Raw genomic sequence first — 18,475 nt, 5'->3', positions numbered from 1 at the left:
CACTTCTGTGCCCAGCAAGATCATGGAGCAGATCCTCCTGGAAACTGTGCTAAAGCACATGGAGAATAAGGAGGTGATTGGTGACACCTTTACTAAGGGTAAATCATGCCTGACAGATCTGGTGGCCTTCTGTGATGGGGTTACAGTATTGATGGATGAGGGAAGAGCAACTGACATCATCTACCTGAACTGGTGCAAAGCTTTTAACACTGTCCCACACGACATCCTTGTCTCTAAACTGGAGAGTCATGGATTTGACAGGTGGACCACTTGGTGGATCAGGAATTGTCTTGATTGTCGCATTCAAAGAGTTGTGGTCAACAGCTCAATATCCAAGTGGACACAGGTGATGAGTGGCATTCTTCAGGGGTCTGTACCAGGACTGGTGCTGTCCGGCATCTTTGTTGGTGACTTAAACAGTGGGATTGAGTGCACCCTCACAGGTTTGCTGGCAACACCAAGCTGTGTGGTGTGGTCGACACACTGGAGGGAAGGGACGCCATCCAGAAGGACCTTGACAAGCTCGAGAGGTGGACCTGTGTGAACCTCACGAAGTTCAACAAGCCCAAGTGCAAGGCCCTGCATGTGGGTCAGGGCAACCCCCAGTATCAATACATGCTGAGTGGACAGTGGATTGAGAGCAGCCCTGAGGAGAAAGACCTGGGGGTGCTGGTGGACAAAAAACTCAACATGGCCCAGCAATGTGTGCTTGCAGCCAAGAAAGCCAACGGAATCCTGGGCTGCATCAGAAGAAGCATGGCCAGCAGGTCAAAGGAGGTGATTCTTCCCCTCTGCTCTGGTGAGACCACACCGGAGTACTGCATTCAGCTCTGGAGCCCCCAGCATAAGAAGGACATGGACCTGTTGGAGCAGATCCAGAGGAGGGCCACAAAGATGATCCGAGGGCTGGAGCACCTCTCCTGTGAAGACAGGCTGAGAGAGATGAGGGATTGTTGGGTTTGAAGAAGAGAAGGCTCTGGGGAGACCTTATAGTGGCCTTCCAGTGCCTAGAGGGGGGCCTTATAAGAAAGATGGGGACAGACTTTCTGGTAGGGCCTGTAGCAACAGGACAAGGCAAAATGGTTTGAAACTGAAAGAGGGTAGATTTAGGTTAGCTATTAGGAAGAAATTCTTTACTGTGAGGGTGGTGTGACACTGGCACAGGTTGCCCAGAGAAGCTGTGGATGCCCCATTCCTGGAAGAGTTCAGGGCCGGGCTGGATGGGGCTTTGAGCAACCTGGTCTAGTGGAAGGGCCCATGGCAGGGGGTTGGAACTAGATGATCTTTAAGGTCCCTTCTAACCCAAATGATTCTATGATTTATTGAATTTTTTCAGTGATCGCTGAGGTCCGGGGTAGATAGCTTTGCTGCTGCTGTTTACGCCTCTATTTCCTTCAAGAAGCTTTCTCACTGATTTCTTATCAATTCTATTATTTTATAGAAATTTTTGAGTACTTTGCTTGATTGAAGGAAGTAATAGGTTGTTCCTTTCCTGTAAACCTTGCAATTTGAGGAAAAGGTGAATGTGGTATTCTTCATGTGAAGGTGGTACCTGTTCAGAAGTGATGATATTAACAACTGTTATATTACAGTATGTAAATTAATATTTTAATACATGTACTATCTTTCATCCCAAAGCTGCTTTACAAAATGTGTGTTCCAGCTGTGATCCTGCTTGATGATCTATGAATGTTTTAATGGTTTCGTGATATCTCTAAATGACATACTGCATGCAAGTGAGAGCTCCAAAAAGCTGTTTTGCAGTGCACTTTGTTTTTTTTACTTATCTAGGTTTACTTATCTAGGTAACAGTTTCTATATTAAATTGTGTACTATGTAGAATGGCAGGGAAAGCTGCTGTAATTATCCTGGGGAGAGGTCTTGTATTATACACAAATGTAATCAGTTGTGAGATGAAGACTTGTACAGGACTTTATTTTGCAGGTGCAAAGGACTTTACTTTTGTGTTTAGATTTCTCAGAGAAAGATAACAGGATGCAACAGAAGAGCAGAGAACCATCCCTCTTTTTTCTCAAGAATTGGAATGATGCTTCAGTGTATAGGTCAAGATTGATGTGGATTGATAGGGGCACCTGGTGCTTTGTTTTGGGAGGAAAAGCACTGTGCTTGAAAGGAATCCATGTCAAGATTTCACCTAGAAACTGTCATCAAAAGAAAAACGATAAGATGTTTCATGGGCATTTTCCAAGTCATAGTTGCATGTTGTAATTTTATCTGTGTGTGATAACAATGAAAGATAAATTGGAGTCTGTCATAAATTGCAGCTTGACTTGGAGAGGACAGTAGGCAGCTGGATAGTACAGGCTTGATGTCCAAGGATGTTAGGGGCCTGATTCAGCTGCATAAACATAGATATCTGCGATACAAAATGTCACAGAGAATATTGTCTATTATCTAGCTGCTGATTCAAGAAGGCTGTGGTTCTCCTGAATGTCCGGTGACATACATACCAAGTCTGTGGAGATTAGCTTGGACTTCATAGAGTATCTCAGAGAGTACCAGGTGCTTATATTGAGATGACAAAACTGCCTCATAAGGTGCTTGCGAGAAGTATGGCTCACCCAAGAGTGTTGTTTGAATAAAAAGCGTATGATTTCCCTACTGTATTTCTTTTGCTTGTGTCCAGAGCAAGTAAGATAAATCACTGAGGGGAAAATGTGGGCGTTAGATGTGCCAGGTAGGTGTCAATAAGTAGTGTTCTCTGGTTTTGTCCTAGGTTTTGGCTCAAGTAAAGTAGACACAGGGTGTCATGGAAGTTTGCAATGGCTCCTAACAAAAATCACTGTACATAAATTAGTCCCCATGGTGTTTTAATTCTTAGGGCTCAGATAGAGAGATCCAGTGCTGTTTTTCTCTCTAATAGATACCTCTAAAATATCCAGTTGCTAATCTATGATTTAGGGCCTCTCTTTCTCTCTTGAAGACAGATCATAGAATTTTCTGCAGATCCTGACTTTGGTTTCTGTTTTTTCTATCTGTCAGTCAGTTATCTATTTTAGTAGCTATTAATCCTTAACTTTTGAACTTTCTTTTGACTTATCAAGCAGGAATAACACTTTTATCCAGAAATACTTGGTTTTTTCCTGGTGAAAACAGTATGATGCTACAGTCCCTCTTCAGTGACGTAATTAGACCACTTATAAGAATAATCCTTGAAACTGGCCTCTGCAAACTATTTTCAGTCAACAGACGTGGTTCTCTAAGCTTTTATTTGCATTCAGGCAGGTTACAGTCTTGACTTTCCTGTCAGCATAAATAATGCAATATTAAACTGATGCATGCCATGTGCTTTTGGCATAGCTTGCAGAACTTTTTTCTGTATTTTTATGGCTTTGCCTAGGTTCATATTCCAATCACTGGCTGTAGATTTGTCCTAATTTACTAGATTACACGAGTGTGTAGATCAGATACTGTTTTCCAGTATAGGTACTCACAGACACTGATCACACCGCCACTCAATTTATTTTTTCAGTGAAGTAAACAGATTGGGATCCTTATGTTTCTCTAGCTTAGGCAGGATTTTCATGAGTGTAGTTTTTTGTGGTGGGATTTTTTTGGTTTTGTTGTGGTTTTTTTTCCTTGCTGTTTCTGTGCAATATTGCAGGATGAAATGAAATGAAAGAGAAGTATGCTGATGCAGCGAAGAGGGAGAAGGGCTAGAAGCACAGTGTCTAAATTAGTGGAATGAGAATGTCTGAGGAATGTGATCTTTGTTTTATCTGAGCTATTACTTAAATGCTGAAATTAAATTATGTTGGCTTGGAATTACACTCTTTTGACATCACCATCCTGCATCTTTGGGATATTCATGGACCTGTTGATCTCAGCCGGTTTGCACATTGCCCTCACTTTGCTGTTGTTTTGTTCCAGATCAATATTAAAATATGGTGCTTAAAAACGTTGCTTTGCCAGATGTGCATAATGCTCTATGGTAGAAGCAACTGAGTACATCACGGAAGTAACAACTCCAAGGGTCTTACTCTGTTTATCTTAGACTATATCTACTGCTTGTCTTGACAAACTCTATTTGAGCATGATGTTAAATTAGTTGTGTCCATTCTCCCTTGCAGTGCTCACTAATAGAGATCTTGGGTTGTGTTTGGAGCTGTGGAAGAAAGAGGGAATGTGGTTTTACAGGTGTTCCTTACAATTCTCTGGCACTGTGCCAGCTAGTATGACATGAAGTTGGAGATGCAGCCTCAGCTGCTCCTGCTAAGACCAAGCAGGCAAAGCTCCCTTAGGTAGTAATGTCTTGAATAGGAAGATTTCATACCAATGTCAGTACAGTGTCACATGTAATATGCACTCTCCTGCCCTCACCCAGTGTTTGAGAGCATCATAACCACTCCTTAAGCACCAAGTGTGGAAAGCAGGTATGGTGAAGAGAATGTTTATGTGCTTTGAGAACATGCATCTCATATATAGTGCACCGAGTAGATGACGTACCCATCTTTCTGTGTTTTGCTTTGAATGAATTTTCTACAAATCAAGCAAAAATTTAGCTGTTTGACTTCATTTTAACTTGCAGGCAATGATAGGGTACTTGATGCTAGTTTCTGTCTTTGAGCTGCAGTCTTTACAGCTCCCCAGTTGAGGCAAAATCTTTTTGACCAGTTTCTTTGGTCAAGGCTGAGATAAAACATTCAAAAATGCTTTTCTGTGATGTGATCGTTCTGCTCCCAAATTGGAACAAACACACCTTTAGAATCATGTATTTGGAAGAAATACCTGGGGGAACCAAATGTATGGAGACAGTCAGCCCAATTGCATTAAAATAAATGGATCATGTTCTGCTAGTTTGACATTCTATAATCCCAGTCTTGGTTGGAACTTTTTGGCTTCCTCATGGGAGCATAGACTTGCTCATGTACAAGAAATGTGGAATCAGGACTTAGTAAGTGCAAAGCGTCACCTGGTGAGCTTGAGAAAAAGTGGATGCGTTGGCCAAGCTGTTATCCAAGAATTAAATTTAAGAAACATCTTCTAAGCAAGTAATTTACCAACAAGACTTTCTAAGAAAAGGCAGTATATGGAAAGCTTTTGAAGTTACTCGGGAAGCTAAGTTTTCAGTAGCAGAGGAGATTTTGCTACCAGTCATCAGGGTGCGGAAATCCATTTAGTTCGCATATCTAGATGTTCATTCTTTTCCCATTTCAGTAAGTTTGTGCAAAGTTGAATACAGCAGTGTTTAGCCAAGAGAATTATTTGGCCCAACGCTTCTAAATCCTACCTTAGGGAACGTACTATTGCCATGGTAACATGGTCAAAGCTTTTCCTGTTAGTTAACCTCAAGATAGGAAACTATATTCCTTCAGAAGGTATATTTGGAGCACAAGTTATTAAAATCATCAATATTTATACAGCAGATAGTATCTTCAGACAGGCTGGACACCATCTGCCACAGCCTGATTTAATTTTATGGTTGTAGCAAAGTGAACTGACAGTATAGAACTTTTCCCAGAAGTCAGCTGGAAGTATGTCATGGTTTTCAGGTAAACCTGTGAAATGTTGTAAATGGTTGTGCATTCATGTTATGTAAATGGAGAAAGTACTCATTTTGGGGGAGGGGTTGAATTCTGTTTGTTTGCATCGTGAAATGAGTTTAAGTTCTGTTTAGTGCTCTATTATAGTGGAATAATTTATAATTGAATCCTTGATACTTGCCTTACTTATCTCTGCGGGGAAAATTGAGCATGAAATCATTCACTTCGGAAAAATTGTTGAATACAGGAAATGCCAATTTTTAAAATTAAATAAAACTTGAGCAGCTTTTGTTTTTACCTTCAGACAGCAATTTAAAACTGCAGTTGTTTTCCACAGTAAGCATTCAGTTTATGGCAGTTTATTAGCATTTTATGTGATATTTTATGTCATTAGGATAATAAAACACCTATCATTTTACCACTAAGAGGAAAGAGCACAGCCAGAAGTAGATGTATAATGCACATAATCTTCTGGTTTCATGGCTGGTGCCATTGTGAGTGGCTTGGCTTCTATGACAATGGGACATTCTTTGACTATAGCCTGTTAGGGAGGGATGGGATCTGTCTGTCTAGAAGAGGCAAGAAATCTTTGGCAACAGGTTGGCCAGCTTGGTGAGGCGGGCTTTAAAATGAAGGACATGGGGAGAGGGGTTCAAAATGACAATGCTCACTCCATCGCATACCAGCTGGGGAATAAGCCAGGCCAACGTAAGTAGTGATATATGTTCCTTAGCTGCCTCCCAAGATGAGTATTGGAAGGCCAGCCACCTCAGGGGTGTATGTGGCTATGGTAGATCCTCTTGCACCCTTCCTGGGAAACCTGGGTGCTCGATTATCTCTCTGAAATGCCTGTGCACCAGTGCACATAGCATGGGGGATAAACAGGAAGAATTGGAGATCTGTGTGCAGCTGCAGGACCATGACCTCTTTGCTTTTACAGAGACACAGTGGGATAGCTCGCATGAATGGAATGCTGTCATGGATGGCTATGTACTTTTTAGGAGAGGTCAGCCAGCAAGGCAAGGCGGTGGAGTTGCTCTTTATGTGAGGGAGCAACTGGAATGTATCGAGCATTCCTGAGGGGTGGATGCAGGGTAAGTCAAAGGCTTATGGGTTAAGACTGAGAGGCAGGCCAACATGGGGGATGCTGTTGTGAGTGTTTGCTGCAGGCCACCTGATCAGGAAGGAGATGATGGCTTCTACAGACAATTGAAGGTAGCCTCGTGATCACAGGCCCTGGTTCTCATGGGAGAATTCAACCAGCCTGATCTGCTGGAAAGACAGCACAGCTAGGTACACACAGCCCAGGTTGTTCCTGCAGAGGATTGATGATAACTTTTTCACACAGGTGGCAGAGGAGCCAACAAGGTGAAGTGTGCTCCTGGACCTTGTACTAACAAATACAGAAGTAGTGGTTGGGGATATGAAGGTTGAGGGCAGCCTTGGCTGCATTGACCATGAGGTGGTGGAGTTCCTGCATGGAGGAAGCAGGGCAATAGGTAGAACTGCAGCCCTGGACTTCAGGAGAGCTAACTTTGGCCTCTTAAAGGACCTACTTGGAGGAATCCCATGGGTCAGGGCTTTAGCAGGTAGGGGGGTCCAAGAGAGCTGGCTAATATTCAAGCATCACTTCCTCCAAGCTCAACACAGGTGCATCCTCATGAGTAGGAAATCAAGCAAAGGGGGTAGGAGGCCTGCATGGATGAGCAAGGAGCTTCTGGCAAACTTCAGACAGAAGGAAGAAGCTTACTGCATGTGGAAAAAGGGACAGGCCACCTGGGAGGAATGTAGGGATGTTGTCAGAATGTGCAGAGGGGCAATGAGGAAGGCTAAGGCCCATTTGGAATTAAATCTGGCAGGGAATGTCAAGGACAACAGGAAGGGCTTCTTCAATTACATCAGCAGGAAAAGGATGACTAGGGAAATTGTGGGCCAGCTGCTGCATGAGGTGGGTACCCTGGTGATGAAGGACACAGAAGGCAGAGTTACTGAATGCCGCCTTTGCTAGTCCTTACTTCCAAGGCCATCCCCACAGTTTCCTATACCCTGGAGGCAAGAGAGGATGTCTGGAGAAAGGAAGACTTCCCCTTGATTGAGAAGGATCATGTTGGAGATCACGTAAGCAAACATGATACCCACAAGTCCATGGGCCCTGATGGGATGCAATCCTGAGTGCTGAAGGAGCTGGCGGATGTTATTACTAAGCCACTCTCCATCATCTTTGGAAGGTCATGGAGGACAGGAGAGATGCCTGAGCACTGGAGGAAAGCCAGTGTCACTGCAGTCTTCAGAAGGGGCAAGGAGGACCCAGGAAACTACAAGGCCAGTCAGCTTCATCTCCATCCCTGGAAAGGGACCTCCATCCTGGAGGTTGTCTGGAAGCATATGGAGGAAAATGTTATCAGGAGTAGTCCACATGGATTCACCAAGGGGAATTCATGCCTGACCAACCTGATAGCCTTTCATGATGGAATGACTGACTGGGTAGAGAAGGGGACAGTGGTGAATGTTGTTTACCTTGACTTCAGCAAGGCTTTGGCCACGGTCTCCCACAACATCCTCATGCCTAAGTTCAGGCTGTGTGGATTAGATGAGCGGACAGCGAGGTGGGCTGAGAAGTGGCTGATGGCAGAGCTCAGAGGGCTGTGACCAGCGGCGCAGAGCCCAGCTGGAGGGTTGTAGCCAGGCGGCTGCTGACCCTGTTCCCCAGGGCTCAGTGCTGGGCCCAGTCCCGTTCAGCTTATTCACCGGTGACCTGGGTGAAGGGACAGTGTCCCCTCAGCGAGTTTGCCCGTGATACAAAATTGAGAGGAATGGCTGATACCCCAGAAGGCTGCGCTGCCATTCAGCGAGACCCAGAGAGCTGGAAAGTTCAGTAAAGGCAGCTGTAAGGTCCTGCACCCGGGGAGGAACAGCCCCATGCACCAGTGCAGGCTGGGGCTGGCCTGCTGGGAGGCAGCTCTGTGGAGAAGGAGCTGGGAGACAGCAAGTTGCCCACGAGCCAGCTGTGAGCCCTGGTGGCCAAGGCGGCCAACGGGATGCTGGGGGGCATGAGGAGAAGAGCGGCCGGCAGGTGGAGGGAGGTGACCCTCCCCCTCTGCTCTGCCCTGGGGAGGCCGCAGCTGGAGCGCTGTGCCCAGTGCTGGGCTCCCCGTTCGAGACAGACAGGGAACTGCTGGAGAGGGGCCAGCGGAGGGCTACAGAGGGGGTGAGGGGCTGGAGCAGCTCCTTTATGAGGAAAGGCTGAGGGAGCTGGGCCTGTTTAGCCTGGTGGAGACTGAGAGGGGATCTTACCGGTGTCTACAGATATCTTAAGGGCGAGTGCCAAGAGGATGGGGCCGGGCTCTTTTCAGTGGCGCCCTGTGACAGGACAAGGGGCAACAGGCACAAACTGCAACCCAGCAGGTTCACCTGAGTATGAGGAAAAACTACGCTGAGGGTGGCAGAGCCCTGGCACAGGCTGCCCACAGAGGCTGTGGAGTATCCTTCTCTGGAGACACTCAAAACCCGCCTGGAGAGAATTCTGTGCAACCTGCTGTAGGTGAGCCTGCTTTAGCAGGGGGTTGGACTAGATGATCTCCACAGGTTCTTTCCAGCCCTGACCATTCTATGATTCCATGACAGATTTATTCAAAACCATATTTCCGCTTTTTAGCGTATATTCATTTGCTAGAGGTTTACAGGACATAGAGCCCTTGACAGTAGACAGACCAGACCAGTGAGGGTGAGGTTTTAAAAATGGCAGTAGTAGTGTGTACTTAAATAGTTTTTTAGATATATTTGTTTTTGAATAAGTACTAAAACGTTTTGCGCAGAAGATGCAGTAATTGAAATTACAGTTGGAACATTTTTGTGTTCAGTAAGAAGATCCCGTTTCTCTAACACTTGTATGCTTTAAGTTATTAATTAAAGTTCATTCCCTTTCTTGAAGTAAGTACGTAGCAGTCCACTTTTTTATATCTAATTCACTGCCTAGTGAGGTATACGTGCCTCCTTCTGTTTGATATTTATGGGCTTTGGATCAGGACTTCCTTTTTCTAATTATGATGAGTATAAAGACTTGAAGCCTTCTAATTTGTGTATTCATATGCATGCATGCATGTGCACACTTCGTCTGTGTTAGTGCCTGTCTTACTGCTTTCTAATGTAAATCTGCTAGATTTGTTTTATCCTATATGAGATCTTGATTTAGAAATGTAGAGGTAATGAATAGTGCTCTTGACTTGCAGAAGCATTTTTTTCAGAAGCGACTGCTTTCCTCTACCACATATAAACCAGATTTTCAAGTTTTAAAATAACACACTTCTGTAAAATACCACAGTATTTGCCTTATTTGGAGTTGTTTGTATGATGTACAAATTGGTGTAACTCCTTAGGACAGTTACTGTTAATTAGTCTCTGTCCTTTATGAATCCTTCTGATGCATCTATTAACTGCCTCTTTCACTTAAAATCTTGTTCGTGGAAAAAATGAATCAAGTGAACTTGTCTAACAGCCCTGCCCTGTGATATTATTGCCTGTTCTCAATTACCAGATTTTGTCTCCAGTTACATTCTATAATTGCAGCAGCTCTGTATTCATCAGGCCACATGAAGTTACTGTTTAGATAGTGCTTTTCAATGGCAGAGTTAACCCGAAAGCCGATATAAAGTTAGTCATTTATTTCTCTGTCTCAGTTTAGTTCTGTTACATTTGTCCAGCTGTATAACAAAGTTAAAGAAATACGCTTTTCTTCATGGTAGGGCAGTGAAGAGGCAGTAGAAGGAAGGGAAGTGGGGTTGTGAAAGAGGGGTGATAGGAGTATGTGCAGCTTCCTTAACTTTTCCAAGAGCCCCTCTTGGCCATCAGTGTAATAATCACGTGGAGAATGTAATAGTTTTAAAGGCCTTTTGATGGTGATGAGCACAAAATCCAAGATCATTCTTTCTTTTGCCTGAGATAAAGTCGAGGTCAACCTTCATCAGTAATTATTCTTGAGAATGAGATTGAATAAAATCAATGAAGGCATCACAAATGTTTTGGATTTTATTAAAACTAGCTGAGAAGTTCAGTACAATGGAGGGTTGTGCTGCAGACAAATGAAAGCTGCAAAAAAAGGTTTGTATATTGAGTCCTCAAGATTGAAAAATAACTTTGGGACAAAGGAACTCTTGGATTTCATGTACAGTGGTCATACATCTGGGGAGAGCAGCAGTGACATAGTGAGTTTGGGTTCCAGCATCAGTAGGTAGCCTATCACATCTCTTCATTGCTCCTTTTGACAGTGCAACACTACATCAGACTGGAATCATAGAAATCTATAGCTGAAAGTGATGTTGAGAAATCATTTAGTTCTAGCTTTAGCACTGAGTTGGGTGGGAGAATTTGTTCAGAGATTGGCTTGCTGCTTTATGCCTTAAAACATGAAGGTGCTTGCTCACTAGGATTTTATTTTAGTGGCCTTAACTTAATATGATCCGTTTAACCATTGAGAAGAATATGATCTCTGTAAGGCTGATAGAGCTGTACAGGGTATGTAGCAGCTCCTAAACCATCACAGTCTGCAACCCAGTACATTAAGCCATTGCCAATTTCAGATGACTTTAATATGCTGGATTGTGAATTCTGGCAATTCAGGAGTTTCTACATTCAGCCATCCATGCAGCAGAATCTGTGAGGAGTGGCATGAACTGCTTGAGCGATTCCAATTTAGTCCTGGACCTCACGTGGATTAACAGTGAGTCACTGAGTACTTCCACGGCAGGCAGAACTAGTACTTCTGTAGTTACTGGTCCCCTGGTAAGACCATTTCAGAAGATTCGTATAAAAATTATTAATGGTGAGCATAAAGTCACAGCTGCTTTCCTCCATCTGTTAAAAGCAGTGCTTAATTCTTTAAAAGAGTGCCTCATTTACCTACATCTATTTTTCTTTCTTGACTGAACAGCATCAGCAAACCAAGAATTGGAAATGCAGATCTACCAGAATCTCAACTTGACATTGTTGTTTTCTAAGTGATCTCTTTTTGTTTATATAAATACAGAATTGAATGTGAGCAAATACAGACATAATTGTTCTCTGAACCTCAGTGCTCCTGGTCTTACGAAAATCGATGACAGAGGTACAGTCCAGTGTTCATCCTCCGGGCTAGAAATTGTATTTACTTTTTTTTGGAATTCACATTTAAAGTAAAACAAGATGAAGTTTTGTAGTTAAAAAGATCAACACTAATGAGTGCTTTAGAGGCACAAAGGGAGAGTATAAGAGCTTAGCTGAAATGAATTTAATTGGCTCATGGTGACTATTGTAGCTGTCTTTATGTTGTAAATACCTGCTTCAGTCTGGTTGATCTTAAGTTTAGACTATACCTACTTCTAGTCTTGTCTATCATGGAAAGCATTTCTGCCTGTTAAGGTTGTGACTGCTATTCTGGGAAACAGGGGCCTAAAATGATTGTTTGACTCAAATTTTCTGCGCTGTGTCAGGCCATTATGGTGTTTATCTGAGGCCTGATTCCAGACTGGAATGCATTTTATGGCATCTTGGTATATTTTGGCCCAACCAGTAAGCCATCTCACTGTAAAGACACGAGCTAAAATCACTCAAGGAGTGTGGAGTGAAATGCTGTTAAATAAGAGCTGTTAAATAAGAGGAAGCACCATCCCTTCATTAGAAAAAGCAGCATCTGAAAAGATGTTTTCCATTAGATCTGTACATTTTTTGTGTGTTTGTTCCAAGCACAAATACCATAATTCACTCCAAAGCCTCTGTCACCTCTGCAAGAGCTTAGACTTTTTTTTTAAATTCTCCCTTCCCCCAACCCCAGTCTTGTAATTATGTGAAAAGCAACCACTCCCTACCCCTTCTGCACCAATGAATGGTCAGTTAATGCTATTTTCAAAGGTATTCTCCAATTCTGCTGGCTCACACAAGAGTGTTTTTCCCAGGAAATCTATTTTTGACTGTATCCTGAAGCATTTAGGTAATATAGGTAAAATATACATATGAACATATCTTTAAGGAAAAAATATCCCCCTTTGCTCCAGATTAATAGTAAACTTATACATATATGTGTATATATATTTGAGTATGGTTGCTGTAGTGGAGTCTTTCACCAAATGAGCAAAAGTCTTTTAATAGGTTTTTGAAATGAACAAACACACCAAAAAAGAGGCTAATACGTAGGCTTTATTCAAAGAGGTAATTTAAGTCTGGTATTTTATATATTAGAGTCTTGTTGAAGACAACTGTAAGCACAAAAGAAGTAATTTTGTTAGGGTATTCTCTTGTGATATATTGTAGGATCTGGAAGGAAAAAAAAATCTCTGGAAGTAAAAGGAAGCTCTTTTTATCAGACCCCCTCTGTGCTGGAAGCAGTAGTAGTACTTCTTGTGCAAACATGGCAGTTGAGTATGGTTACAGACACAAAATGGGAATGAAGGTTTTGGTGTGATGAGGGTTTGTGTTGGGGGTTTTTATTTCAATATTTGGTAGTTACTGCTAATTGTGGCTTCTGCTATGCATGTTCCAGCTCCTTTACTTGCCTCTCCTCCCCTCATCACTCAAAAAAAGGCAAGTGTAGTAAACTGTATTTCTGAAGCTTACCTAGTCAAGTATACTATGGTTACTGAGACCAGTTACTTGACACACTAAAACTATCTGGCTTATTGCTTATGTCTATTGTGCAGGTGTTTGCAAACTATGGTGGAGGTTGTACCTTGCTGCCCCTCATGCCTCCTCAGGACATTGGTGACACTGGCAGGATGCTGGTGACAATGGCAGGACATTCTCTGGGCACATAATGTACCTATGCATGCTGCTTCAGTCTGTCCCATCCAGTCTTCTCTTAGTATAAGGTAAAGCACAGGGAGAACTTTCTGTGGTGATTGCTAGCTTGTGATAGAGTTGTTAAATAAATGAAAAATAATTAAAAAAAGACACAGTGTGGGCAAGTTGGAACCATAGATTTTTTTTTCTCACTAGAAATAAATGTATTCAGGCCTTCATGCATGTATATATGCACACAAGGTACACAGATCAAGATGAAAACCTTCGATTCCAATATGCAGGAGAAACAGGCTAATGAAGAAAGGAAAGTGGAAGAATGTGGTATAGTTAAGACAAGAATGGGTAACCTATGACACAGCCAATGACTTCATCTGTAGTTCTGTTACATACTTTGTTTATGGATCATGCTGTCTGTCAGTGTATGACTTGCTAAAGCAACTTGGACGGCCCTCAGAAAGGAAACAGTTATCCAACCTGAGTTCGAGAGTGTCTGTGTTAGGAGTTCCAGGTCACGGGGGGACTGTGTAGCTTTAGCAGTGGTAAAGTCCGTGGAATATTCGGACCACTGGCAGGAAAGCTGTAGTGAGCTCCTTGGAGCTATCTATCAATGTAATTGATACACTGAACAAAATTGGTTTGTTTTCCAAAGAACACAGGTATTCCAGCAAGATAGAATTTTACTGTATTCCTGGCTAGCTCTTATCCCAGCCTAAATCTCATGGAAGTCTAGTTCAGTGTAGTAGTTTTACCAGCGTACTTTCTTTGCTCTTTAATGTCAGAAAACAGGAGACATCCTACAGCTTGGTGTATGCACAAGAAATGTCATTTGCGTAAATTTTCAACTTGAGAACATCAGAAATCACTGCCACCTCTGCTAGTTTTGTGAGCTCGAAATGCAATAGCTCCTCTGTGCAATGGGACCTTTTAGAAGTGGCAAGGTTTTAGTTTGAGGATTTGAGGCACTCTAGTAGTGGGCACAACATACCGATAATGGGGAGATCTTTAGCAGTTCCTTGGGTTTCTAAGGGACTCTATTCTCAGAGTTGCATTGCTTTTTCATGTGAGCAATAGCTGCATGAGTAGTTGTGCTCAATAACTGTGAGGAGATGTGTTGTGATTTATTATTTTTTTTAACACACCCTCCCGCCCAAGCAGGAAACTTAAATGAATTTCAAATATTTGCATGATTTCTAGGGCGATGGGCATTTTATGCCTTTGTATATCAGCTACTGCAAACAAAAGAGCAGATCTACACTGCTGTTACTATCGCCTCTCTCTGCTGACTAGCTCCCCGATGCTGCAGATGCCCGAGCTGCCGCTGCTGGTAAGTGCTACAGAAGACTATTCAGCTTCCCTTTGCAGTCTGCTCTGTCCCCTGATTCACCAGGGCGTACCGTAGCTGTGGCTGCAGATTAGACTTTTCTCTCCCTCCCCCTGCGAGACCTCTGTGTGCTTTGACGTCATGTGTGCTCCTTTCAGTTGCCATAGCAGCCCCATTCCCCAAGCTCTCTGCCTGTCTCCTCTGGTAGGTTCCACAATGGTACAGCCAGCATCACGCTGCACAATGGTTTCCAGGCAGTGAAAGAGCGTGATTCAGCAAGCCACTCTTTCCCCCCCCTTTTTATTTCATTATTATCAGACATTTTGCCTCCCCTTTTCTGTTCTGCTCTACCCTGTCCCCCAGGCTTTTATTTAGTTAAGGAAAACAGTGATTTACCTTTAATCCAACTACCCATCTTTTTTTTTTTTTATTATTATTATAAATAGCCCATCTTTTCCTCGGCACTGTTTGGAATGTGATTTAAAAATACCACCTAAAGTCGCAGTTTGGGGGAAAGGTTTCTGGACAAGGAGAATAGCTCGCAAGCACGGAATGGTAGGTGGTTGCTGCTAATATTCTATGACTAACTGCTTTTGCAGGGTGGGGTGATGAATATTGATTGCTGTTTAAAAAAAATGGGGGAGAGGGAGAGAGAGGCTAATGAAGTAAACTGCTAACCGAAGCAAGAAGGCTGCAGCTGTATTTTTTGTGGCCAGAGAACCATCATTTTCCTGTGTTCAGGTGCGTATGAGCTTTTCTCTTTGGATGATTTAGGTGACTGGTGGTTGTGAGAGCAGTGCAGAGGCACATCATGGACAGGAGTGTGATAGTGCTTTACCAGCTGGCTCATGTAAACAGTAGTGTTTTACTCAGCCTCATCACCTCTAACGCTGCTTGGGGGCTTATGGGGGAAGGAGGTGTCTTGCCTTGCAATTCAGTAGGAATGAGTGCATTGTGTGAGTTATATAGTCCATAAAGAGCCATATAAAATTTGAATTCATAAACATATTTTTTTTTAAAAACAGGATAATGATAAGCAATTAGAAGATCTAGAGAACAGAAGTCTTAGCCTTTTGCAAAGTGGTTGAATGCAAGAAAAAAAAAAAGAAAAAGTGTGTGTGTGTGGAGAAGTGAGTGTTTGACAAACCTTGTTGGATATGGGGGTTGGTTTTATGAAAGTGGTCTTTTAAGGTAATCATCACTCTTCTTCATTACTCTCAGATGCAAGTGAACAGTGCAGCCCATTGAGTCTTACAGAACCACTGAGAGCTTTTGGAAGTGTTTACAGTGTGCTACAGGCCAGTTATTTTGCAAAGAGAATTAACAATCTGTAGATACTGCAGTGAAATGAATGTTGCTTTGCAGGGAAATCCTCTGACAGAAAAGCTATTGCTACAGGAAGAGATGTTGTTTTTGTTTTTTACTGCAGAGAGGCCTTATTAGAAATCACACAAATTTGACTTGGATAATTAAGTGTTACAGCATTGTTTAATAAGCAGGCGGTGCTTCCGGTGAGCCACGATGGGCATGTTTCACACCATTTGTGTACTGAGTGATTGTAAGCTTGTTTACGTGGGCTCTTTTTGCTGCATAGCTTCATGATACCCTCAATGCAGCCTTCCCCTTCTCTCATATGTTCACTGTGAGTTTTGCTAGAGATTTGTTTGAAGACAAACCAACACTATATGAAAATACAGATTTTGAAAAAAATGATGGCATAGAGTAGAATTATTTTTTTTTTTTAGGAGGAAAATGCAAATAAGCGTACTGTAAATGATCAGAAGTCTGAAATCAGCTTGCTGGAGGACACAGAGCTTGTCATGCAAGGCCAGCTTCAGAAAAAGAGAAAGGTTAGGATAGAACAGGATGGTGTTGGTACTGTACAGGGCTGTTTGTCTTTGCCCACATGTAAACTATCTTTTGTTCCTGTGCTTTGAGGAAAGTGGAGTGCACAAAACCTCTGGTATTTTAACCCTCTTTCAGAACATTGCTCTGTAGTCACTAGCCAGGAACACTCTACAGTAGGATTTTCTTCCATGGTGCTTCTGCTGTGTGCTTACTCTTCCTGCTAGGAAAGGTGGCGTAGAAGTAACTTTTCAATTGGCGCAACTTACTGACTTTCTCTTACTGGACACAGATGTGGATGACAAGGGTGATTTGACCTTAGCCATTAAACAATATTCTTTCTTCGTGGCTCTCAGTAAACTGCACTCTTGTGCATTGCTCTCTCCTGCTGTTTCAGAGTACACATAATTTGTTGGGGTCCTGCTGTAATTACGATTTTGTTGAGGTGTCTTGGGATTATAGGGATGTCCCTAAATAGGATAAGGGCAAAAATCACTTAACATGAAAAATAAGTTGCCTTCAGCTGCCTGCTCGGTATTAGAAAATGTCCCTCGCATCATTAGAAATATGTGTGCACACTGAAAGGGCTTTTTATGAGCAGGCCTTAGGGGTGAGTGGGTTTTTTGTAGGTTCCCCCCTGCCCCGCTGTCGGTGGTTGGCAGGTTTGCAGCCATTATTTAGAGATTTAATAGTACTGGATCAATAATTATATTGATATATTTTCATATATATAAAAATACCTTCCAGTGGTGTTACAGTACTTTGCTTGTGAAAGCAAAGGGAGAGCTATGAAATTTCCCTGCTGTGGTATTGGAGAATGTCAGAAGCTCACTTGTAGTTTGCAGTCTGTTGCAAAACTCATGCAATTTAAGGGAGAGCTAGAGCAGGCCCAAAGAAGGAGGGGTTTTAGTATTGCTTTTGCAGACGACACCATAGTTTTATTAAATTTTGGAAGGCAGAAAAGCTGTCTTTAGAGGAACGTCCCTAGCTTTAAAATTGATTACCTCTTAAAGTGTTGTTCAGTAGAAGCTACCCAGTTCTTTGGACGATTCTTGAATAACAGAAAGTATTGCCAGCTTGTTGATAAATTTTCAAAACAAAGTCATTTATTTATTTTTTTGAATGGCAGGCATTCCATACCTCACATTCCACTGGTTACATTTAGAGCTTCTAGCAGTACTAGAGTTGATGACCTAAAAGCCTAGTGATTGCTGTATTACCACAGCTGCTGTGCTGTTATGTCATCAGGCGAAAAGGAGAGAGACTTCACTGATCCATAGTACTGAATAAACATATAACCTTTCCAATTCCAACGTTTCCAATGCTTGTATTCTGCTACCCTTTTCTATGATTCTTGCATGCTTATGATTTTGAAGGCCACGTGCAAGAAAAATTAACCCTCATAAAAGGGCACTAGTTAAAGGAGAGAATGCTGCATTTGCTGTGAGTTCTTTCTTTCTTGCAGCACCGTCTGTGGAGACAAACATACGAAAACCAGTCTTTCACAGAAAAAATCTCTTGTACTTAAGTAACTATCTAAAACGGATGGGTCTGAAACTGGAAGTGTGAAATATTAGGTGTTTGGGCTGTTTCCTTTCTCCTGGGCTGTGATAGTGAGATTAAATTATAAATCAAAAGCATTACAGGGGATGGGATGGAATTTAGTGGTCCCCTGTCCACCATTTGCAAAAGGTACACAACTTTACTTGAGTTGCTGTACTGTGTTTTAGCCTGATAGCTGTAGACTTGTTAGCAAGCTTTAGAATCAGTCTTGCCTAGTTGTTAGAAGCAAAGGATAAGAAATTAAAATCCTGATACTTTACAGTCTTGTTTGTTATATAGTGAGATTTTTAGTAAGAGATTTGGCATATGAACTCACTAGTGGCAGCGGAATGTTCTCAGCTTCATCTCTACAGAAGGGGTGTGGAGTCATTAGCTTCTGTGTATCTTCAGATATCCCTGGCCATGCCTGGAGCATAGGACAGAGTCAGAGCCCTTGTTACAGCAAGAAAAAGAAAAAGCAGATGTTGTATTTTTA

The 18,475-nt window shown here is 42.5% G+C and overlaps 1 protein-coding gene across 8 annotated transcripts in view; it reads left to right on the top strand.

Annotated features, from left to right (window-relative positions):
* The first annotated feature begins 14,813 nt into the window (after positions 1-14,813).
* Positions 14,814-18,475, top strand: part of MAPK10 (mitogen-activated protein kinase 10) — a 168,845-nt gene continuing 165,183 nt past the window's right edge. For 7 of the 8 annotated variants that reach the window (XM_005230096.3, XM_027795191.2, XM_005230097.3 and 4 more), the window contains exon 1: positions 14,814-15,147. The gene's annotated coding sequence lies outside the window, so the exon portion shown is untranslated. Of the gene's footprint in view, positions 15,148-15,182; positions 15,334-18,475 lie in introns of those variants that run through there. The other variant, XM_027795171.2, reaches the window with a different exon arrangement.

This window comes from Falco peregrinus, chromosome 2, assembly GCF_023634155.1.
Source record: "Falco peregrinus isolate bFalPer1 chromosome 2, bFalPer1.pri, whole genome shotgun sequence".
Classification (NCBI taxonomy): domain Eukaryota; kingdom Metazoa; phylum Chordata; class Aves; order Falconiformes; family Falconidae; genus Falco; species Falco peregrinus.
The sequence above is the reverse complement of the archived record's forward strand: the minus strand, read 5'-3'. Positions and strand labels throughout refer to the sequence as shown.